The sequence below is a fragment of the Numenius arquata genome, chromosome 3 (assembly GCF_964106895.1).
Source record: "Numenius arquata chromosome 3, bNumArq3.hap1.1, whole genome shotgun sequence".
Classification (NCBI taxonomy): Eukaryota; Metazoa; Chordata; class Aves; order Charadriiformes; family Scolopacidae; genus Numenius; species Numenius arquata.
In genome coordinates this window covers 56,806,460-56,830,663 of record NC_133578.1, presented here as the reverse complement: position 1 = coordinate 56,830,663, position 24,204 = coordinate 56,806,460, and the positions used below count along the sequence as shown (strand labels likewise).

Below are 24,204 nucleotides of genomic sequence, written 5' to 3'. Positions count from 1 at the left end.
TCATAGGGGTTTATAATTACCATAGAAATTAAAGCTAGATGAATCATTCAGTTAGTTTGATCTTTTAGCAGACTTTATTGCTTAAAAACCATACATTTCAATTCCCACAAAACTATAGTGTGAGCCAAGGGCAGAAAACAGGACAAAGATCCAATGGCAGCAGTTGTCTAAATCAGATGAACTCAGAAGACGTGAACTCAGAAAACAAAACATTTTTTTGTGTTGCATAAGAACGGAAAGAGCTTCAAAGTCCTGTCTGTCTGCCTTGAAAAAAAAAATCTTTCCCATCCTTATAGGGATGGCAATAGTATTAGTCCAAGCATTTGAGCAAGACACACCAGCCAGGTACAGAATGGAGTTCCTGTACCACACTAAGCACTGACTGTTTGTCATAGACTACATCTAGCCATAGACAACTTCTGAGGCTTCAGAGGAAGGTGGAAAAAAAATTATCAACAGATATTCCTTCCTGACACATGATTCACTGAAGCATGTGATTTTATTATATGCAATGTTTTAATAGAGGATGTGTCTGGAATATATTATGAATGTTATATGTTCTGTTTATTTGATACAACATTATTTGCTACTTGATTAGAAGGGATCAATTAAATAGGGAGTAGTGATTCATAGAGAAAAACCAAGCTGGAGCTTCAGATCCTGCCTTTATCAATCCTAACAGGCTAACAAGCATTTAAAATGCTACTTCCAGACACGTCCAGATTTGTACTTAGTTTTTCACCCCAGATGGATCTGAAGGAGTTACCTGCAGGAAATTGGAGCAAAGATCCCAGATGTGGTTAAAAGAGACTGAGAGGTGGGCCTTCTCTGGGGTAAGAGAGATCAGCTCAAGATTTAAGTAATGAAAATATGTATGTGAACGTATTTTTGTGTTATCAGCCCCTTCCTTTTATATTTAGTTCAATCTTTATAATTAAGATCCTTTTGAAAATGTTTTCTACCCTTATAAATGGTCACTGATCCTGAAGGGCAGCCTTGCAGGCAGCAACCACGAGATCCTGCCTAGTGTAAGGAAAGACAGGGAAAAGGAGAGCAAAGACTCAGCCCTGTTGTTGCCACAGTTGTCCTAGAAGGTATAAGGGAAGGAAAGGCTTCAACTTAATGAAGGGGAAAAGGTTCTCATTGGTTCCCAGGAAAGCAGAAAGGGCTCTGCCTAGCTAGTAGGAAAGAAAATGCTCTTCTCACAGCCAGAAAGGAAATGTGGTCTCTTCTCAGCATGGGGAAACCACAACTGCCTGAGCAGACTGTGGGCAGAGGGGTGACTAGCAAACTGGCATCCTGCCTTAGGTACCATACAGGGTCATTAAACTGTGCTTGAAAGATTTGGACCCAGTCTTGCCTTGTAAATATTAAAGTACTTTAGCCTTACAATGGCATCTGCGAATGAAGTAACTAATTCAATCTTGCGAAAATCAACTCTTCCTGTGAAGCATGACAAGTAATATAAGCATCACTTGGATGCCTATTTGCTTATGGTGAAGCTAAGATGTCCTGTCTCACTAAAGTGTCATGTTAGTACCAGCACAAATCATAACCTCTGTAAGTTTAACAAAAACTCTATGGATTCTGCTTCTGGGGACTCAAGTTGAATCACTCTTAATATGACATGAACAGAGTTTCGTAAGTCTAAAACCAGAATGGCCAATGGGAACAGACAACTAGGACAACAAAACTACCAGAACCCAGACAGTTTGCAAAGACACATGAGTTTTCATTAAGACAAGATAATTATTTTTCATTTAAATACTTCAGCTGATGAAAAATATGCCACATCCAAAAATAAGTTGTTCCAGTAGCAAATTAGCTACATCGCTGAAAATTTCTGCCATGCCTACAATAAAACCATGCCCAATTTCACCAATATAGGCAAAATATCTTCTCCCTATGCCAACCCAATTGGAATAAATGGCACTCAACAGATATGTCATTCATCCATGGGGATCTTCATTGCAAGGACAAGGGGTAGTGGTTTTAAACTAAAAAGGGGTAGGTTTAGGATAGATATAAGGAAGAATTTCTTTACAATGAGGGTGGTGAAACACTGGAACAGGTCACCCAGAGAGGTGGTAGATGCCCCATCCCTGAAAACATTCAAGGTCAGGTTGGACGGGGCTCTGAGCAACCTGATCTAGTGGAAGATGTCCCTGCTCATTGCAGAGGAGGTTGGGCTAGATGATGTTTAAAGGTCCCTTCCGATCCAAACCATTCTGTGATTATATGAATCTATGATTCTATATTACATATGGGTCAAGTTGTATTCACAGCCACAGGATTTCGAATAGATTTGATCCTGCAATACATCAAAACACTCTAGTGTGTATGGTATATAGGATCAACTCCACAAACTGTGTAACACACGAAGCCATACGGAATCTAGTTTGATAAATTTCCCACGTGGCTTGGAGCAGAGTGTACACATTCTTCACGATTAAACATCTGCATACATGTATCTATAGTAATATAACCAGAACACTGAGAATTGTTTTAGCTACATATAGAAGATGTTATATATATACACACACAAATACACGTGTGTGTGTATATATATATATATCTATGACTCCATGTCACAGTGTCCTCATTTGGATGCAAAGAATAGTGGACAAACATATTCTGGAAACATTACTGCTACAAAGTCATGGGGAGAGAGACTGAGGAGATAAAAAAGATGGAGTTTCTACATGAGTAAAAACACTTATTGTAGACTTTTTGCTAAGGCAAATATACTTCTATCAGGAAAACACATCATCTGAGGAACTGGCACAAGATCTACTAAAAAATCCACCCTTTTTTCTAGCATGAACTGTGTTAATGAGAGGAGGATGTACCAATTTAGCATTATATTTTTATACCTCTTACACAAACATTTCTAACCTTGTCTGTTACATTTACCACAAGCAGTCATTGCCTTTCCTCCATTTGGTTGCTAATACATGAATATAAGAACACCATCTATGGCTGACAGTAATGTAAAGATCAGATGGGCCCTCAATCTATTTGAAGCTTTCATGAAGGCAATAGCTTTACACAGGTGTCCTGCATGTGGCAAGTTCTAGGCCATGCAAGAATAAGGACCTTCCTGAAATGCAACCTTTTTCTTCAGAGAAAGCAGCCCAATAGATAAAAGTAACTAATATAATTCCTGGTCTATGTTGATTGGCACTATCAAACTCCCTTTCTAATTAATTTCATCCCTGCTGAAGGGATCTAACTTCACTATCAGGATCAAATGCCAGAAGTTGTAATCCTATCCATCAGAAATAAATTAACTGTACCTGTACACCTGATCAGCCAGAAACTGCTGGCAGGAGAGGTCTCATCCTGCCCAGCAATCACCACACCACTTAGCACTCAAGCCTGGCACTCTCTTTACTGGTCGTCACTAAACAATTACCCCCCCTTTACCGAAGTCACTTTTTTTTTTTTTCATTTTAAAAATACCTGCTACAAACACAGTTGGGCAATGTGTGCTATACATTTTAAACCAGTGTTATTAAATCATGGTAGGAGGAATAGTAGTCATGAAAACTTACCACCAGTCATGACTATTAAAAATCTGCTGTTATTTTTAGATCAGAAGCTAATTCTCACTCACCTTCATGAGCCTTTGTCTAATCTATTTCTCGCCATTAACTACCTTAAAGATACCTTAATAAAAGCCTTTCCTCCTCTACCTCCAGCTAGATACACCATGGAAAAACGATTACTCCTGCCTTTCCAGGACTTTCCTGGAACATTAAAAGTTAGGAGAACTTTAAATGTGTGTCAACAGCTGTGATATGCACCCCCAGCTGCCAGCTCAACTAAGCACTATATATCTCTTGTCAGAAGGATTACCACCACCTCTGAAAAGGTTACCACACCACTGAAAAATGCTCCAGGCCATTATGATTACTGCTTCTTTGAAACAATAATAAAATAAAATCTCTACTATGGTTAGAAAACTCTAGAACCTGCACAAATCTCTTCATCAAATACATTCTATAAATATTATTTTTTTCAGATAGAGAAACTGAAACTTATTTTCTACCAATTATCACTAATTATCTTTTTTTATTGTCATTTATCAATACATGACATTTGTTCTTGTAACACACGTGTCTGAACCTTACACTGATGGGAACCTTATCTGCAGTGCACTACAAGTATCACTAGTGCTATGAAAAAGCAAATAGCTGGACTGTAACCTGACCTCCTGCTCATAAAGTTGAATAATTTAACTCCCCCACACTACAGTCAGAATTAAGTACTTAAAATATGGCATAGAAGAATATAAGCTATTCTGCTGTGACAGCTCTGATTTCAGAAGCGGAACTAAATAGCTTGAAAGTCTTTAACATTCATTTATATTCTTCCTTAAAGAGAAAACACTCTTCTGCTTTAATTTAGATTTTTAAAAAATTAATCCAAGCGCACTGAGGAAAAGGAAATTTTAAAAGGTAAGTTTCCATCACATTTCAGAAGCCACTGATATTCAAAACCACTGTAATACGTAAAGTGTTTATATCACAGTCAAAACTAGATCTTGTTCTCAGACCAATAGAAGACACATGTGAACTGGAGGAAACCTTCAAGAAAATATCATTCCAAAGATATGTTCAAACATATGGATACCTGAACTCATCTACATTTACTTGGAAATTTTTATAAATAAGTTTTGGGTCAATTAAGAAATAGTGAGGGCTCAGTGGGCCTGAGTCATCATCAGCTACTTTTAATACCTAATTATAATTTGGTAGACAATCCTTTAATATATTGTCCTCCATTTCATAAAAGTTAGCAAGGAATAAAATTGACTGGGAAATTAAAAATAAAAATATTTCTCCTGCACATATTGTAATTTTGCTTAACTGTTTTCAGAATGTGATCCTTTCAGTACATGAAAGATTAATTCAGAGTAGGTAAAAATGCACATTTCCCACTAGAATTCTGTCATGAAAGCCATGCAGGAGAGAGGGCTTCTTGTCAGAGACCTCGTCAAATACACTGTGCAGCTTTGTGTATCCTTTACTATATGGTTCCTGTCAGGAAAACAGCATTTGTTGATTCCTGAGTGATCACTTAAGAATATTCTCTTATTCTAAACTTTTATACTTCTATGTGCTGTATTCAACAGATAGTCAGGCACTTGTTTTAAAACAACAGTGACAGGGAACAGATAAAACACGATCATAACACCCTGCAAAAGGTTACAAGAAGGTGAGCTGAACACACTGCAACCGACTCCCGTGAGTGCAATTAACCCAGAAAACTTTCTGTGCAATATTAGGACCTGGCTGCCTTTCTCAGAGAGGATCCTGCTCTCTCACTGCTAAGTGCTCTTTGGAAAGCATTTCCACACACTTCCTTTGCTATACTGAAGAATCTGCAAAATTTTTACCTATTTTTGGCAGTATTTTTAAGAGACTGGCTGGTATTGATTTAACTCCTTTTCTCATTCTCTGCGTATAACGTTTGCTTTTGCTGAGTCACATTGTGCATGAGAAATCATTTTGCACACTCTCCAAAGCAGCTGTGGCTCCAGCTTACTGAAAAAATAGCTTTTTCTGACTTCTAAGCAGTTACAGTTTCTACCAAGATCTCTTTTTGCAGTTCTTCTGTGCTGTCTAGTTTTATACTAGATTAATCTACTGATCTGTCTGTTCCCCTCTCCTCGGTTTCTTACACCCCCCCCGCCAGAAAGAAAGAACATGAGCAATCAATGCACGATTTGCAAACTAATTCATTTAAACAGCCTACTCTGATAAAAATAACAGGTATTTATCATAATTCTTGAACAATATAAACAGGGTTCCCCGAAGTACAGTTAATACTCAGATATCTAAGCAATTCTCTAAATAAAGTTCATCTGAGACATCCTTTCATTTCAGCCATGCCTTACAAATTTTATTTTATAGCAACCGTTTTGAACCATTAAAATACCTTCCAACTAAATATCTCCAAACAATAATGAATTAAGTTTACAATTATGATTATAAAATTTACTGAAGCATGAGATTGATACTACAGATGTTGATCTCTATTAGATTTTATCTGAAAATATAAATTCACTGACTGCACGCTGGTACCAACGGAATGAAAGGAAATCTGTAGTAACAAAACATTAACATAATTAAATTCACCACTGATAACAACTTTGCTTTGAACTTGACATGATTGCACAGACATATAAAGCAATACAGTTACTTCAGAATCACACATTTTCTATACAAGCAATTCAGCAAAAATTCAGCATTGCAGCTTTCAAGGGCTAATTTCAATTTGAGTGGGGAAAAAGGTTGTAACATGGGAAAACGAGCAACTACTGGACAAAACTAGTGATTGTAAGTAAAAGCTTTGCCCTCCTTTATTTTGACTGAGTTTTCAGTAGCCTTTTATCATATAATTTTATTTTAGAGAACTGCAAAGAGAGAAATAAAATAACTATATTATAACTGTACTGTTTATTCAGCTACATTGATGAATGCTTACCTTTCACAAATAGGTTAAACATCTTGAGAGTTTTCTTTATTTCTACTTTTGAATATTTTCAGAGTATTTTGCTAATTATTTCCACTTAATATATAAACAAGAAATATCTCACCTACTTTTTTAGTAAAATCTCTTGTTAAAAAAGCTAATCATAAAAACAATGCTAAATGAATTAAATTGCTTTCAAGAATAATTGGTCAGAATATGCATTCTAGTTATCTAGTACAGACATCATAGAAATCATTTGCAGAAGGTGGGAATCAATTAACAGCTGCCATACAACAGGACTCAAATAAGTGTAAAACCCAGGGTGTTAAACGAATACTAGGTCACAACCATTAAAACATGAGTTAGTGCAATACTGAACTATTACTAAAAAGGACTTCAAATAATAATATAAAATACAAGAAAATTCCAACATTCTGCATATACTATTTTTACGAAATGAAATCCAACTTTCCAATAATATTTTTGTCACAGAAAATATAGTACAATTAACAATTCTAATTTAAATAAAAGTACAAAACTTTGTTAAAGATACTATTCTCCTATATCTGAAGCACAATAAAAAGGTTTTCAATACTTCCATTGATCTTTTTTTGCTAAAAGTAAAAAAATATCTTCCTAATCATCCCCAAAAAGAACAAAAAATGCTGAGCATTACACATTGTTTTTACACAACGTATTCAGCATCTTTCTTCCCTGCTTTACCTTTTGATCAGCCACTGCACATCTGGGAAGTTGGAAGCCTCAGGTTCATGAGAATACATCAATTTCTGTTCTGGCTAGGTCTTTCATTTAATCCTCTGTGTTCAGTGAAATCATATGAACACTCTCTTAATTTTGAGATACAATTTTTTAGATATATTTTACAATCCTTTCCCTTCCCCCAAAATGCAATTACAAAATATATGGCATCTAGGGAAAAAAAAAAAAGTCTAGTGTATGAAACAACAGTAATTCAAGTCAAAGAGCTGACCCAATGGGAAGCTATTGAGAGCATGAGAGGAGTGTTATAGTTTAATGCTGTTACCATGTGCTGTATATAGCTGGAGGTCAAGTAAGAATTTACCCTATAAGGAGGATTATGGTACTTAGCTGATTAGTGCCTTGCTACAGAACTATTGCCTACAAATGTACATGCTGGTCAAGGCATTTAATTTAAACTATTTTTAAAATTCTGCAGGACCAGTATTTCATGTTTCATGTTACTAGGTCCAGCATCTTCTTTGTGTTCTAAGTCTCAAATGAAATTATGTAATATCTATTATTTTTAGTTTGTAACAAGTCAAATTTCGACATAATTTTCAACCGTTAGGCTGAAATAGCTGCATCATCTACTTCAGTCTGATGTGCTGAACATACTGTAGAACAAAAAATACTTTTTTTTCACATACCATTAAAAAAAAACCCCAGTAAAATTCAATGGACTAATTATTTCTAGCAGCAGTCATCAGAACTGTCTTTCAAAATATGGTGAGAATGTGAAAACAATAGAAATGTGTAGACAGTCTCATTTGCATTAAATAATTATAAACACATTTTTCCACAATTTCACAAGGAAGGTATCTTCTGCCTATCCAACCTAGCTTACAAACAAATTATGTTCAATATAAAGCACCATACCCCAGCCAGATTTTACTGTAGTAAATTTAATCTATGGCAAAGTGACATGACATGGGAAAAATACAGACTGAGCAGCAACCCAGATTTTATCCACCTGAATAACATTGAGTTCATACTCCTAGAAAAGGCATTCTGACACCGAAGTTTTTTCCCCTCAGTCATCACAGAGAATATATCATAATACACTTTATCTATACATCATTGTATCTAATTTTGAGTCTAATCTTTTTAAAGTGTTTCAGTTTCTTACCACAGGGATCATGCAGCAGGTGCTTCTCCCAGCAGTTGAAAGTATCCTGGTTTTTCAAAGGAAACCTTTAAGTCTGATGAAGAGGAGAATTTTCTTTCAAAGAAACCTCCATTATTACTAGGGTATTAGCACCATTAAATAAAAGACAGCTACTTCAATAATGATCAAACTGTAAGAAAATATCAGCAATGTGGAGTCATATGAGAATTGTTTTGCCTAATAACATCTCTGCAGGCTGTTTTGGATTGTTGAACTCCTAAAACTGTAACTTTACTAACGAATGTGAATCAGTGTATCTTTTTTCTTTCTTTTCTCTGTCTATTGTATCCACAATTACATATATCTGTGATATCATACAATGAACTTCAGTTTTAAAACATCTCTGTGGTTCATATTTCAGTCTGGAAGAGACAAAATAGGTCATACTGAGCTGTTTTGATGCCTCCACAAAAGAGCAAGCAGAAAATAACAGCTATGAAAATGTCCAGTTTCTTCAGAAAAGTGAGGTAAATGCCTGTTATTAAATCTAGTGAATTAAATCAGTGGTGGCTCGTCAGTGAATGCTGGGTTGTGTGAAGCAGCTTCTCAAAGACAAAGCTGGTGGCCTGAACGTGTTCATGCTAGGGAACATCAGCTGGACCACTATGAAATGAGACAGGTGCACTCAATAACTCTAGGAAATTACCACGGTAGATAAAACTTTAAACTTCCAATTCAACTGTCATTCTCAACATGCTGGTGAGACGGGATTAATTGTGTGTATTTTTAAAGCAGCACCTGACTCTATCCAGCATAGGACCAGACCACAAATTTACAGAAAAATAATATGTATTTCTATAAAAAGTTACAGCACCTATATTCTATATTGGTAGGACATGACTTTACAACGGTTTTCAAGCTAAAAGAACTTGCTCCACAGTAATATACATACTGGGCTCTCAATCCACAGTCCCTATATGAGCCCAAATGTGCACCCCCGTGTGCAGGATCAGTTACAGCTGCCTAGCCAGACCTCCTTCAGTTTAGATCCCAGGGCTCAGACAGGAGGAAGAGAGATGTCCACCATGCCTGTGCTGCCTAGGCTTTCAGAGACACTATGTGAAAAACTTCCCACCACACTACCGTGTAGTAACAACATCATGTGTCCAACAACAACCTGGTTTCTTGAAATACCAGCAGAGAGCAGGGTCATACTCAGATATCCAGTTCAGATTCCTGAATTAGGTATTTTTTCCAGAACTTTTCCACAGTGCTGAGACCAGCTCTGGATGTTCCCCCCTCTTAGTTTCTGATTGTCTGTTCAAGTTGTCTGCATGACAGGAAGTCTTCCCTAAAAGAGGCTTAACATGCAGCTTTCCAAAGAAGAAAATTTATTCCCGGATCTTTGTAAAAATCCATACGGAAGATCACCAGCTACTGTAGAAAGCGCATGGAAGTGAACACTTGGAAGTCAAATGGGTAACCCTGGCTGCCTAGCAGCTTGTCCTGGTTAGAGGTAAAACAGAATTAATTTTCTGTTCAGTAATTTTACCTTTTTAGCTGGGCCTCTTCTAACTAACTAAACTCTGAAATGAACAGCATATTGTTCAGAAACTGCTCATTCTCATACTGATAAGCCCTGATTATACCAAGGAATGGTATGCAGAGAGGCCCTTGCTTATACTTATTGCTTTAACAACCAAGGTCAGGTAAATTTGTTATTTGCCCCATTGGAGGGTCGGAAGCAGAAAAGCGTAGAGGGGTCACACCTGTAGGGAAGAGCAGACAGGACAGGTGACCCAAAACTGACCAACAGGGTATTCCATCCCATCTGCATCATGCTCAGTATAAAAGCTGAGGGATCAAAGGGTCATCTCTCTTCCTTCAATGGTCGACATCTGAGGAGGACCCTGTCTGTTCGTCTGCCTTTAATCCCGATCCAAGCATTCCTGACTCCAGATCCGGAATCCAGCTCCTGTCCATCACCGAGTCCAGCCTGGGACTTTCCCCTGTGCCTGCTGATGACATGATCATCACCCTGGGAGCTTGATACGGTTTTGTATATACTGTATACTTTTTTTTTCCCCTTTTTTTTCTTTTCCTTTTTTTAATTATTTATTATTTCATTATTTATTAATATTTTCATTAAAGTAGTTCAGTTTTTTCTAAACTCATAAATCTCTTTTATCTTTTCCTCTCCTCTCTTTTCCTTAGAGGGGGGAGGGAGGGGCCATCTGTCATTCTGATTGGTCAATCTGGTCAAAACCACGACACAGCTTTTGTACAGAAAGGTAGCATCCAGTCAAGATGACAACAGTATAAAACATACAGAGGAAAATACCGACCTCTTCTAGCAGGAAGCAAACCACTGTTGAACAGTTCTTGCAGAACTACTAGCAACACAATAGTCATGAAGAAAATTTACTTAACTATGTCTCTTCCTAGAAAGTTGTGTGGGTATCAAAGGCACTTTAAAATGAAAAAACAAAAATAAACCTAGTCTTGTAACATAAAGAAGCCCTTAGATATATTCTGCATTCTACTGCAATGAAGATAGACTTAATTACTCTAGTCTTACTTAAGAAAAATAGATGCCAGCTTTTTATATTCCACAGGAGAAATGAATGCTCATTTTGTAACTTCATGTATATACAAACATCCCAACTAATTAACGCTTTACAGTTCCTGTCACCAACATAACCTGCATTACCCAAGAAGCCAGTTTTCAGCAAGATTCTCCAAAGTCAAGATACAAATGAGGAAATTCTACCTAAAGATCAGGGCTACATACTAGAAGATTTTGGACCTAATGTTGGTCACTTCTTCCATCAATAACAGCATCTCTAGAAAAGGTATGAGAACTAATAAAAAGAAGGCCAACCAAGACTGACTAGACTCCATTGGCAATAGCTGAGAAACACTGAGAGGGAACTGTTCAAGTCGTACAAGTTCTCAGTACCTTTGATAACACAAGTCTATTATAAAAATTACAGAGTACTCTCAATAACTCAGTCTTAAGTAGAATGTGAGTAAAAAGCTAAGAGAACAGTAAAGGAACAGGAAAAAAAGTAATTAAGGAAAATGATGTTTTAAAATCAATTTGTGAAGACACACATGAAAGCTTTTACAGATTAGTGATGACTTCATCACTCAGTACTGTTATTGTCAGATTGTTGGGATCTGTAGTATTTTTTAAGTTAGCCTTTACTTTCCTTGTTGAGCTAAGCAAGAAGGTTAAATGTATGCTCACTGAAGCACTTTTCAAGCATGAGAGCAACTGGATGTTAGGCTGGGGAGCCATGCTATCTTTGTAGGAGACATCTAGGATGCTTGAGTTGACGGAGCAGAAAGTGAAGATCAAGTTTCTATAATTTTACAGGAGACAAACAAAATGGATAGTTGGACAGATTCGACTTTTACAATTGCCAAAGAGCATTTCATGGCATATAGCAATTTTGAAATGCATATCTAGGTTAACGAACAAAACAGTTACAAGGTTAACAGATTCATATATAGTAATGACAGAAGTACAACCACGATCATATAGTTTGATGTCCTTCCTGCCACAGGAAGTTTTTTTCTAGATATTAGATTAATGCCAGATCTAACTGAAACTTTGCTTAGAAGGAAAAACATAATCAAATTAAATTCCTTATATTTGGCCTTAGTGTGGCACCAAGTTCATTAATCCTAATCATTAGAGTGATATTTGCAAAAGCAATGGATTAGATTATTTGGGTTTATATGGATGACATGCTATTAATAGTACAACCAAAAGAATTTTTACCTTTCCACTATCTGGCCATTTCCCTACAGCTGTAAGTCATAGACTCATAGAATCATAGAATGGTTTGGGTTGGAAGGGACCTTAAAGACCATCTAGTTCCAACCCTCTGCCATGGGCAGGGACACCTCCCACTAGACCAGGTTGCTCAAAGCCCACCCAGCCTGGCCTTGAACACTTCCAGGGATGGGGCATCCACAGCTTCTCTGGGCAGCCGGGACCAGTGTCTCACCACCCTCACAGTAAAGAATTTTTTCCTAATATCTAATCTAAATCTGCCCTCTTCCAGTTTAAAACCATTATAACCCCATCCTACCACTACACTCCCTGACCAAGAGTGCCTCCCCATCTTTTCTGTAGGTCCCCTTTAAGTACTGGAAGGCTGCTGTAAGGTCTCCCAGGAGCCTTCTCTTCTCCAGGCTGAACAACCCCAACTCTTTCAGCTTGTCTTCACAGGAGAGGTGGCTCCAGCCCCCTGATCTTCTTCATGACCCTCCTCTGGACCCTCTTATGCAGAGGACCCCAGAGCTGGATGCAGTACTCCAGGTGGAGTCTCATGAGAGTGGAGCAGAGGGGCAGGATCACCTCCCTCGACCTGCTGGCCACACTTCTTTTGATGCATCCCAGGATATGATTGGGTTTCAGGGTTGCAAGTGCACATTGTCGGCTCATATTCAGTTTTTCATCCACCTGCACCCCCAAGACCTTCTCCTGTAGCAAGATGAGATGAACCAGCAGTACTCAGCTAGAATTTTGAGTTTGATTCATAAATCCATGGAAAATCATTGCCTCAGATATAAACACTTAAAATACAGAAAAAATCTTGAGAGAATTACCATCATCAATACACCATAGAAAAAAACAGGTTTCTAAAATCTAGTTTTGTGAAAAGTGGACAAAAAGATACTACTGTGCTAGTTCATAGACATTTTTCTTCTTCACCCCCTTTTGCTTTTTTTAAACTATTTTAGAAGTACCTTCAATAGTGCATTAGAGACTATCTCTGAATGGAGAATTCAGGAGCAGTTACCAATCAATAGTGTAAAGCCTAAGAACTGACATTAATGACACAGAAGCATTTTCTAGCTAGCATTTGCCCCATTTTAACAAAATATTTGGCATATGAAGAAAAATTCCAGTTTAGCAAAAATATGAGGGAAAAAAGGGATTAGATCAGTTTAACTGAAAGTAGAAACTTTACCTGTAACTTCAAAATTATATTCCACATTATAAAAATACAATAGTAAAGCACAAATTTCTTTTGAAAAACCGAGAAACTTTAAGACTTGTTTTCTCTTTCTCAGTTGTTTAACAGCAAAGCATTTTGTCTATGCTCTGTGCTGTATTACTGCTTTATCCTGATGATGGCTTATTCTGTGCTAGGGCTGCTCTTGTGCCTTGTGATAGCTCTGTCCCACCAGACAGTTTAACCACATATAGCAAAGTTAGACTGCACCAGCATTAACAGCAGCAGGAGAGTCCCTCTGAGCACAACTTCCCTAGAGACTTTTAGAGGCAAGTGCCAGCCCAGGTTCACCTGCTCTGCTTTTACAGGCACTGTAGCTGCCTTATTCTTTGGCCGTAGCTCCTCCTTAAAGAGCTGGATTAAGGGAATGTTGAGTGGAATTTTTTAACTCTACTGAAAGAAATATGAGAAAAAGAAGTCAAACTTCTAAAGTCATTAGGAATACCACACTTCTCTGCAAGACGGCAAACTTAACATAGAAAACACACTCAGAGTCAAGAGATCCAACGTTTTGCCAACCACTCTGAAAACTCTTTGTCAAGAATCATCAAAGACACAGCCTCACAGGCAAAGGCTGGTCCAGCAAGACACTCGAGGGCTTTGCAAGGCTGACAAAGACTGGCAATTATGTAATTCATCTTAATTCAACTGAATAAAAAATTCTATTTTCTCCCTTTCTCAACAAGTTGCCTTAAGAGAACGCTTAATGAATCAAAAGCCATTTTCAGGTCAGGTCAGCCTAACACTGTTAGGACCATGTTTTCTCACCACCTGCAAACAGTTCTTTTTTTAGTTCAAAAATTCTGGATTTAAAAGAGTCTTTCACTTATATGGGAACCTGGACTTGACATTTCAGTTACAGATGATCAGGTATAATGGATCTATTCTTCACATAAAATAATGTGATTGAAGATTGTAATAGAAAGAGTGAGATGACTGGCATTTTAAGAAAATTATGTATAATCGAGAGACTAACACAGGAGCCTATAAATTCTGCAAGAACCTGGACTGGGGCCTTGATCAGGACTACTCTGCTATTATCCTAAAAACATAGGGGAGCTGCAAGCAAATACAGAGATATGCATTTCAATGAAGTGGACTAAAATGCTTTTATTAATCATTTTACTTGGAAATTGTATGTCTTGCAATCGGTGTTTAGCACTAGTTGATACAATGGGCAAAGAAGCTCATGAAGGAATGAAGAATGTGATAAATGCTAAATCCGATGTTGTACTCAAAAAGATAATCAAATTTTGGTTAATAAAAAATTTGACAAAAAGGTAAAGCTGTAAATCAACATTACAGCTTTACAAATAACGCCTACAGAAATCAAACCAAAAAACCTCAGTGTTAGGAAAGATGGACACAAAATGCAATCCAGGATATTTCTAATCTGAGTTTCTGTCATTACTTTACACTCTCTGTAATAGCAATGATTGTGGGAAACAAGATGGGAATGTTGTACATTGCTGCTGTACACTGCACAGGAGCTGGGACTTGCTGGGTGTAAGTACAGGCTGAGTACCCCTGCAGGAACAAACCGTGATACTCTATTTAGTTGCCTGCACACATGGCCAGAAATATTCCTGCTTTCAAGATGTTCCTTATCATTTCAAATCCCAAATTTTCAAATAACATTTTATTATTTTATTAATAAACTTTTTCTTCTGGCTTCCTATGATTAGGTATTATTTGCCCCATATTCTTCCTTCTTAGAATGGATACTGCCACAAAGAGACTTCTAATCTGGAATAGGACAGCATTTCTGGCCTACAGCATTTGATACCTCCTTGTCTATGAATTTGAAGGAAAGGAGAGGGTTAGCTGAGAAACTTCTGTCCTAATCAGCCTTAGACTAGCAACATGACAATAATAATTTATTTCTCATTTAAAACAAAAACAAAAACAAAAAACAGCCATGCACTTCTGCACTCCAAAAATCTGTGGTGGCCAAGATGAAGAATTCAAGATGATATGGGTCTTACTGTATATACTCACAAACTCTAATTTTAAGTAAATCTCCTTGATAGAGTACTTACTAGAGACAAGCAGGAGCATAAGTATCCATGTTTCATTGTTTCAGGCGCATTGAATGTAGCTGAAAATGTCTCTGGGAAGATTATCATATAAAAAAAGGGAATAACTGCATGAGTAAGGTTAAGGACAGTTCAACAGTGCTAGGTGTTCCTATAAAAATGCTCATATGGACAGCTTTTGGAAGTGAAGAATCACAAGTGAAAAGCAGTTTCATCACCTGATTCAAGGACCAAGATCAAGCACCAGCATAAAAGGAGGTGTTTTTTAAAAAATATATATTACTTACAAAGACCAAGAGAAAATTAGTCCTCTGGACTTCTTTCTTAAGCTAGCTGATTATTAAAGGGAGGTTCAACACAGACATGATTTCCTTCCCTGATTTCCTCTGTTGTCAAGCTAACCACTGTCTAGCAATAATTATGCTACTGTTTCATGCAGTACAGCAAAACATAAATACTCCAAATACTCCAAATATTCTAGTACATGGGTTTGTTCTGGTGCCCAAAAAAGAAACACAGGATTCTTCCAGTAACACAACCTGCACTCCAGCTCTTTACATGTTCTGTAGTTGGCTAGCATACTGAGGCCAATAATACAAGATGGCAAAAGAGCAAATAAAAATTAATACACCTTATTTAGAGATGTATTTCATTTTTTAGTTACTCTTCCTGAATCCACACATATTCCTATTCTTTGCCATCAAAAGTATCTTGCAACCATGGCACAACCACAACCTTATCAACACCAAGCATCCAGGACCTACGTATTTCTATACCACCTTTTAACAAAAGGCATCTAGCTTTCAGGCTTTTCATGATTATGTCATACTGCAAATCAGATCTCTTCCATTAGAGAATCTGTTTGCTTCAGGCCTTCCAATAAAAAATATTTTTAAAGCATTTATCTTCAGAGCCTTCTCGTGAGAGATCATGCTGTCTTTTCAGGTCATCTTTTACAACACCCCATTCTGACGGTAGGCAACAAAAAGCAGACTTTGGGTTGAAATGTATCTCTCCATATGAAACGGAGTTATGGAGGCTTTTCTCAAGTAATGATTCAAGATCAGCATGGCAGATAAAATTGAAACACACTGATATCAGAAGAGGATACAAAGCAAATAGAAAGATTATAAAAGGCAATTTAAATTAGAAGACTCTCAGAATTCTTGGTTTAAGGTAACCTACACTTGTTTCTTACAGTAAGTAATACACTAAGGAATAGTGGTACAATTACTGTACAATTATTAACAATTAATTTAATAGTTTAAATGATTTAACTTGATATCTTTACCATTCCTACTCAATATTGTGTTTCAGATTGCAAAGTGGAAGATACCTAGCCTTGAACACAAGCTCAGGGTGAAATCACTGAGCAGCAGTTTGGTATGCAAAACCTCCAACATTGCAGCCGTACGAGGAAGTCTCAATGCTGACTGTCCATGTCCCATATGGAACCCATGGTACACATAACACCAACGCACACTGATTCTGATTAGAAATAACATTTAAGTCTTCTGAATTTGTCACTTTAGTAACAAATGGATTAAAGAGAAATAGGACCATGGCAAAGATAAAACCTTTATTTGGAATTCAGATGGATAAGGTGAAGGAGGAGGGGGATATGTGACTGAAACTTCCTGAAAATTTCAGACAAGTAGTTATGCAATGGATGGGCTACTGTACATCCAGAGTGTGACCACCTTCAGATTATTCCCTTATGCCTTCACAGCATTAGAAGGAATGGAGAGACAAAAGAAAGAGAAGGGAAGCATACATCTGCAGAACTTCAAAGCAAAGGCTGGGGGGAAAGAAACAGAAAGAGAAGCAAGAGAGCATGTGTAGCATAACCTGCACTGACTATAAATTAGGTTCCCGTCATTACATTAGGAGACCTATTTAGTGGTTCTGATATCATCAAATTTACTCCAGCTAGGAGACTGAGATTCTCAAAAGTGCCTAACATCTGAGTCCATATTTCAGGGCTTTTCCTAAAGCCATTACTTTAAGAGAGATCATCTTCAACAGAAAAGCTATTTTCCTCTTATTACTTATGTCTCAGCAGAAATGCTGCTGTGGGGGATTTAAAACTTGTTTATAATTTTTCCATAATACCCAGGCAAATAACAGTCTGAACTTCAGAAATCTATATGAAAAATTGTTTAAAATAAATGTTTCTTAAAACAATAAGGTGCGGTTATATTATGCTTACTTTTTTCAGAGTAAATTGTAATATGGCAAGCCACAAGTAGGTCTGAACATTCTTTTGGAATATTCAGTACCAAAAATTTAGCAAAAAAAAGTGAATGGTTGAAACAGAAATTGTTCTTATATTCCAAATACTGTTTTAAGAAAATACTCACTTTTTTAAAAAAAGGAAACTTTATTATGCCAAAAAGTAAAACCTATTCTAGTATCACTAGCAATTTTCTGTACTGTGACTACAGAGCATGTATTGCCTCATCTTTGAAGAATTTGTCACCCATTCCTTGAGACCCAACATTCCTGTCAACATTCCCCGAGTACTGGGCCAAATGCAAAACGATGGATTTATTACAAAGCTTAACCTGACATCTGTGACTATCTCCTACCAAGATCACAATTAACAATAATGTGGCATCCTCTAAGGAAATCCAGAGCCCTAAATCTGAAAAAAAAAGACCATAAAAAAGGCATCTCATTGCTAAGTCTCACACTGAGCTATATTTTCTAATGAAAACTGTTATGTCACCAAAAAATGCCTATATATTAATAACTTCAGCCTTTATTTTATGTGGCTAAAACTAAGTATTTGTGGGGAGTCTGATTTTTAGAAGGACAAAGATGTCCAACTAGACATAACTTCAATTGTAATTCCAGGCATGACCAACAGATATTGCCAATTTTTAAAATATGTCCAGAGACCTGTCAGTGAGATGAAAGCTCGCTGAAACAATGGGCATCCATGACATAAGTTTAATAAAGTTTCAAATCTTTTAACCAGTAGAGTGTTGACAATGCCATGAGACAGTTTCACTGTAAGCCAATTTTCAGTGCTCAAACAGCTAACATCAAAACCTTCAATGAAGTGCATTTTTATGAACTCTCTGGCTCACTCTATGTAGATCAAGATTTATACCTTCATACAAATAAAAATATTGCTATTTTACTGCATTCTGTTCAGTAAAACAGATATTTGTTATGTTTGCAATAATGAATATAAAAGCAAACATGGTAAGTAAATGTCTTTAGAATTCAAATATTTTTTTCCTAAATCCCATACTACATTACTTCTGAGATAGAAAACAATTTACAAGTATTTGTAAAATACTTCTGAAATAAATGAAGGTAAGCTTAAACATGTTGTGCTCTTGTAGTTAAAAAGCGCAACTGCTTTTCTTGTCAGGATCTAACGGGGACATTATGCAAGGCATAACATGACTGCTGGATCAAAAAACGAGGAGGGAGAGATGAAAAAATGCTCCCTTATCTCCTTTGAAATATTGCACCTGCATTTGTAACATTTCCAAAGACATTTATATGGAAATTTCTCAGTTATCAAAATTCAGTATGCCCCCTGAAGTATCATCCTCAGGCTTAGAAAGCCTTGGAAATTTTTACTTATGTTTTCTTAATCATACTTCAATGAATTCATTAATCTGAGGTATCTACACATCATGGCTTTTTAAATCCATAGCATCCCTCACTTCCAAGCCAATGATGTTAAACAAACTTTTAATATCAATTTATAATTTATATTTTTCTAGTATTCAGAAACAATATTTTTTTACACTAAGTAAATTATGATAATAATTTTATTAAAATTTCCATACTTCTGGCACAGGCTATTTAATTATTTTACCCATCTTTTCACAAAATTAATTATATAATGAAATAAGTATACATAGTATCTCTTTTAGTGTCAAAGTGGGTTTATATTCTACTAATGCATATGGGTTTTTTGAAAAGTTAAAAGAGCATTTTTGCAGTCAAAGGGATGTTTTTTTTTAAATAACCACAGTATTTAGTTGATTTTCTCTAAAGCTCCATACTTTTCATGCCATTATCAGAACTAGAGAGTACATGCTGGGGCTGCATTGTACTTTCCGGTTGAAAGAGCAGCAAAAGGAGACAACTGCACATTTACTCTGATATTCACTAGAAAAAACCTTCAGTCCCTGCAAAACAAAAAACATACATGTTCATTCTGAGGGAGACAATAAAAATACGAATAGAAGACCCTTTCAGCAAATAATGACTCATGCATTTAGTCTTTGTTCATTTTCTCTTATGGCTCATACGAAATGCTACAAAATACTGGGTCACTGAATATAGAAAATGTAACCGCACACTTAGTATCACAAAGACATGCTCCTTTACAGACTCTTTTAATAACAGGACACAGCTAAACAATTCAAAATATGCAATGCAGTCCCTGGATAAACTATAACAGCGATATGTCTCAGTCTATATTTGTGACTGTGCTTAAGAAATGTAATTAACTGGCCAAGAAACGACAGAAGAATCTAATCAGAGCTGGATTTCTCAGAGAATTCAGTGCCCTGTACAAACACACAGGTTTTCAGTAGAATTCTCATAAAAAGCCAGTGAAAATCATCAGAGGAAAATATACAGTAATACATAAGCATCCTGCTTTTTATTTATTTTCCAAGGTGCATACACCAAAGGAGAAGAAATATCTACAGTGATTAAGGTACAGGATCAGTTATTCAGGAGCATTATTTTCCAAGAATATTTAGGATGACCACAGATTTTAAAACCTCAAAAGGAGACTGAGATCTCTTGAAAACTATTATCTTTACACTTTTATGAATCACCAGATATTATGCAATAGCTCTGAATGTGTCAAAATGTACTTAGTTCTTTCCACCCGTGTCTGAAATAGCAAATATTTAATTTAGCTACTTATTGTTTAGCCACTGCAGATCAGGGAGATACATAAAAATTTCACGGGAAGAGGCAGACAGACTTTTTCGTTGTTTATTTCAAAGAGTAAAGGGTAACAAAAGAGATTCAAAATTTGTTTTACAGCTAGCTTTTGCAGTCATCACTTTTGCACATAATCCCTTTTACTCTCTCTTATATGGAGACTTAATCAGTTTGCTTGTTTGTAGGAATAATCATGAGGGGGAAAAAAGGAGAGAATAATTACTTACCTTACAGAAACTGGAGTTCTCTGAGATGTATCGCTTTGATGCACAGACACCTCAGGCACTCAACATGTAATCTTAAGGCCATTGATATCTGTCGGGGCTGAACCTGACTGCTCCCACCCTACTCCCTACAAGGCATGAGAAAGGCGATGCGAGTACCTGCAGCTCCCCCGCCACTGCAGAACCCAGATGGAAGACTCCTCAGTGGTGAGGACAGAGGAAGAACCATGCCTCCATATGCACAGGACGCCTCAAGGAACCACAGGTATTGACATCCTCTTTCTTTTTCAAATGACTGGTCATCAGCACCTCATTTTTGCTGACTCACAAACAGTAACCTGATATGCAGAATCTACATGCTCCAAGTCCGCCTAAAAATGACTCATACAATTCTGCCAAAGTGAGCAGCATACCTATAAGCCTTTATAATGAAATAGTATCCCATGAATGTTCATAATAACTCCCAGAGAGCACCTTTTTAAGAAAACCTACAATCTAGTCCTGAAAGTGAGGACTCAAGTTCCAGTATGTTCATCTTCATTTAAAATAATTCACTGAAATATTAATAAACAACCTCTCCTGCTCCCAAAATATCAGATCACCCAATATTTCACAGTATTTTATTCTGGGCAGAGAGCCTTCCAAGAAAGGAAAAATAAAGACAGGGGGAAAATGTTAATTGTGCTTCTGTAAGCTTGTTTAAAATTAATTACAGGGAAACATCATAGAACATCTTTTAACTCAGGGTTTAATAAATGTGTTGAAAAGGTTAGTCATAAATAAAACCCTTTTTCTTCTCAAATTCACTGCAAAACTAGACTTGACCATAAAAGTGAAGCTGTAAATGGGACATTAAATTTCTATCTTCCTGACAAAGAGAAGAATGTGTTTCTATACTATTTTGCTCATTGTGCCTTATATTGCGTTAATCCAGTTATCCCTATCTGTTTAAAATAATTTAAATTATACTGCCAAATGACGTTGGAAAATTTAAATGCTTAATACAATATATGTTAAGAATGCATACACAAGGATTATATTTTTGTTTTATTTTAATATATAGATGAGATACCTATAGCATCATCTTTTAGTAAATCACATTTACCTACCTAAAAGTGAATAAATAGTATGCCTAACATTATCAAGACTACATAAAGATAAAATTCATAACTACATACATTCTTGCTCTGTTCAGTAGCAATAAGGTGATCTACAATGTAATAAGACTGTGTGTGTTTGAAATGTCCTACCTGAAACAGCATATCTAGAAAGAATTAGAACAAGGAAACTAACACACACATGTACCAGAAGCCACATCATTCTGTACCTTAAAATAAAAATCAAATATAGCATATTTTACTCTAGAATTAACAGATTTTAATCCATCTGACATGCTACATTGTGATACTGCTTTTAAAGAAGAAAAGAAAATAGATTGAGGATAACTATCTCTATACAATATGGGACAAGAACCTTGATTTTCAACATATACCTCAGTGGGTGTTCACTGACTTACAAGTGCTCGCAAAGCATTAGATTTTCACTATGTACTTGCATGGGGATATTCAAACACTTTTAAGTTAGCTCAGAGAATCTGCTCTCCCCAGGCTTCCTCTACAGTCAATGGAGAGAGGCAGACAACTCTAATGGGCAATTCAGAGCGGAAAACTAAGTTTAGGTTCTCTGAGTCATCCCCAAGAGAAACTTTCTTTCTCCATTGACTATGATGGGAGCCAAGGGAGATGAGCTTCAAGCTAAAGTTATCATTTACGAATCTGTTGCACGGTATCACATTGTATAAAGTGTGAACAAACTATCACAGTCCTCATGGCTAAGAACTGGCATCTACATCTCTTTCGGACAATGCTTTGTGAAAAATCAGAAAAAGCATTCATTTATATATGGCAGTTTCCAAAAATACTAAATGAAATTGAAACTTTTGCCTTTCTGATACTGAACATTACATGTTAAGGTGTTCAAACTAGTAATCATCATTGTCACAGTTGTAAATCTGGAAAAAATGCAGCCTAAAGACACCATCAAGGTGGTTTTCAATAGAACAGCTGCCTTTTTAACATTTTTATTTAAGATAACCCAAACATTTTTTCATTTTAAATTTTCTTTAAAACATGTAAAACAACAAACCTCAGACCCAAGAGCCTGGGTGATCTCACCTAGTTTGTGAAAACAGTAATTTAGGCACTCCAGAACAAGTTCCCTAACTCACCAGTCACTAGAAAGAAACAGCACTTGTAGAGATTAAGAAATTTTAGATATCTATCATGGGAAGAGACTAACGGTTCCCTAGAATTGCTTATTTCTCCCCATTTACTGTAAAGGAAGATCAGACAACTAAGATACAAACTTCTACAGTCTAGACTTTTAAAGCCAAATGAGAAGAATCCAAAATAAAGAATACCAAATGCACTATCCCAACAAAACAAAAAAAACAACAAGAAGAAGAAAAAAAACAACCAACCCAAACAAACAGAAAGGCAAACCAATCATGTAGAGAACCAGGAAATATAGGAATAAGAAAGCTCTGCTCTGGGCTGTGAAATAAGTGACAGAAAACCAAGTTTTATTAGGATCAGAGTACAAGAAAAAACCTCTCACTAACTTTAGGTTCATTATGGGATAGGTGGGGTTTTGCAATGCAGCTGCTGCATCATGAATTGAGACCAACAGCATATTGACCTAAAACTAAACAAGTAATACTACACATAGTCTTACCTGATCTGGATGATGTTTGAGAGTCTGTCTATTTCTAATACTGTGCCAATGCTTATGAAACTTGTCATGACATGAAAAGTCCAAATACGTTGAAGCAATATTAAAATAATCTCTTTAGTAGGACCCCTCTGCATCTTGGTCTCCTTTTGATGGTGTTTTCATTGAGTGCTTATTTACTAGAGGGACAGACATTATTTCATAGAACCATAGAATGGTTCAGGTCAGAAGGGACCTTTCAAGATCACCTAGTCCAACCCTGCTGCCACGGGCAGGGACATCTTTCACTATATCAGGTTGCTCCAAGTCCCATCCAGCCTGGCCTTGAACACTTCCAGGGATGGGGCATCCACAACTTCTCTGGGCAACCGCTTTCAGTATCTCACCACCCTCACCATAAAAAATTTCTTTCTTATTTTCAATCTAAATCTGCTTGCTTGCAGTTTAAAACCATTGCCCCTTGTCTTGTTACTACAGGCCCTGATACAAAGTCTTTCTCCATCTTTCTTAATAAGCCTCCTTTAAGTACTGGAAGGCTGCAATAAGATCTCCCCGGAGCCTTTTCTTCTCCAGGCTGAACAAACCCAAGTCTCTCAGTCTGTCCTCACAGAAGAGGTGCTCCAGTCCCCTGATATCTTTGTGGCCCTCCTCTGGACCCACTCCAATAGGTCTATGTTTTTCTTGTACTGAGGACTCCAGAGCTGGACACAGTACTCCAGGTGGGGTCTCATGAGAGCGGAGTAGAGGGGCAGAATCAACTCCCTCAGTCTGCTGGCCACGCTCCTTTTGATGCAGCCCAGGATACGATTTGAATATTTATGGTACTCTGCAGTACCATAACTGAATAATCAATGCCCATCCTACATGATGAGGAAAATGTGGCATGATAAACAGTCTCACAGATTTTCTCA

The 24,204-nt window shown here is 36.8% G+C and overlaps 1 protein-coding gene across 40 annotated transcripts in view; it reads right to left on the bottom strand.

Annotated features, from left to right (window-relative positions):
- Nucleotides 1-24,204, bottom strand: part of RIMS2 (regulating synaptic membrane exocytosis 2) — a 471,979-nt gene that overhangs the window by 274,223 nt on the left and 173,552 nt on the right. The window lies entirely within an intron of this gene.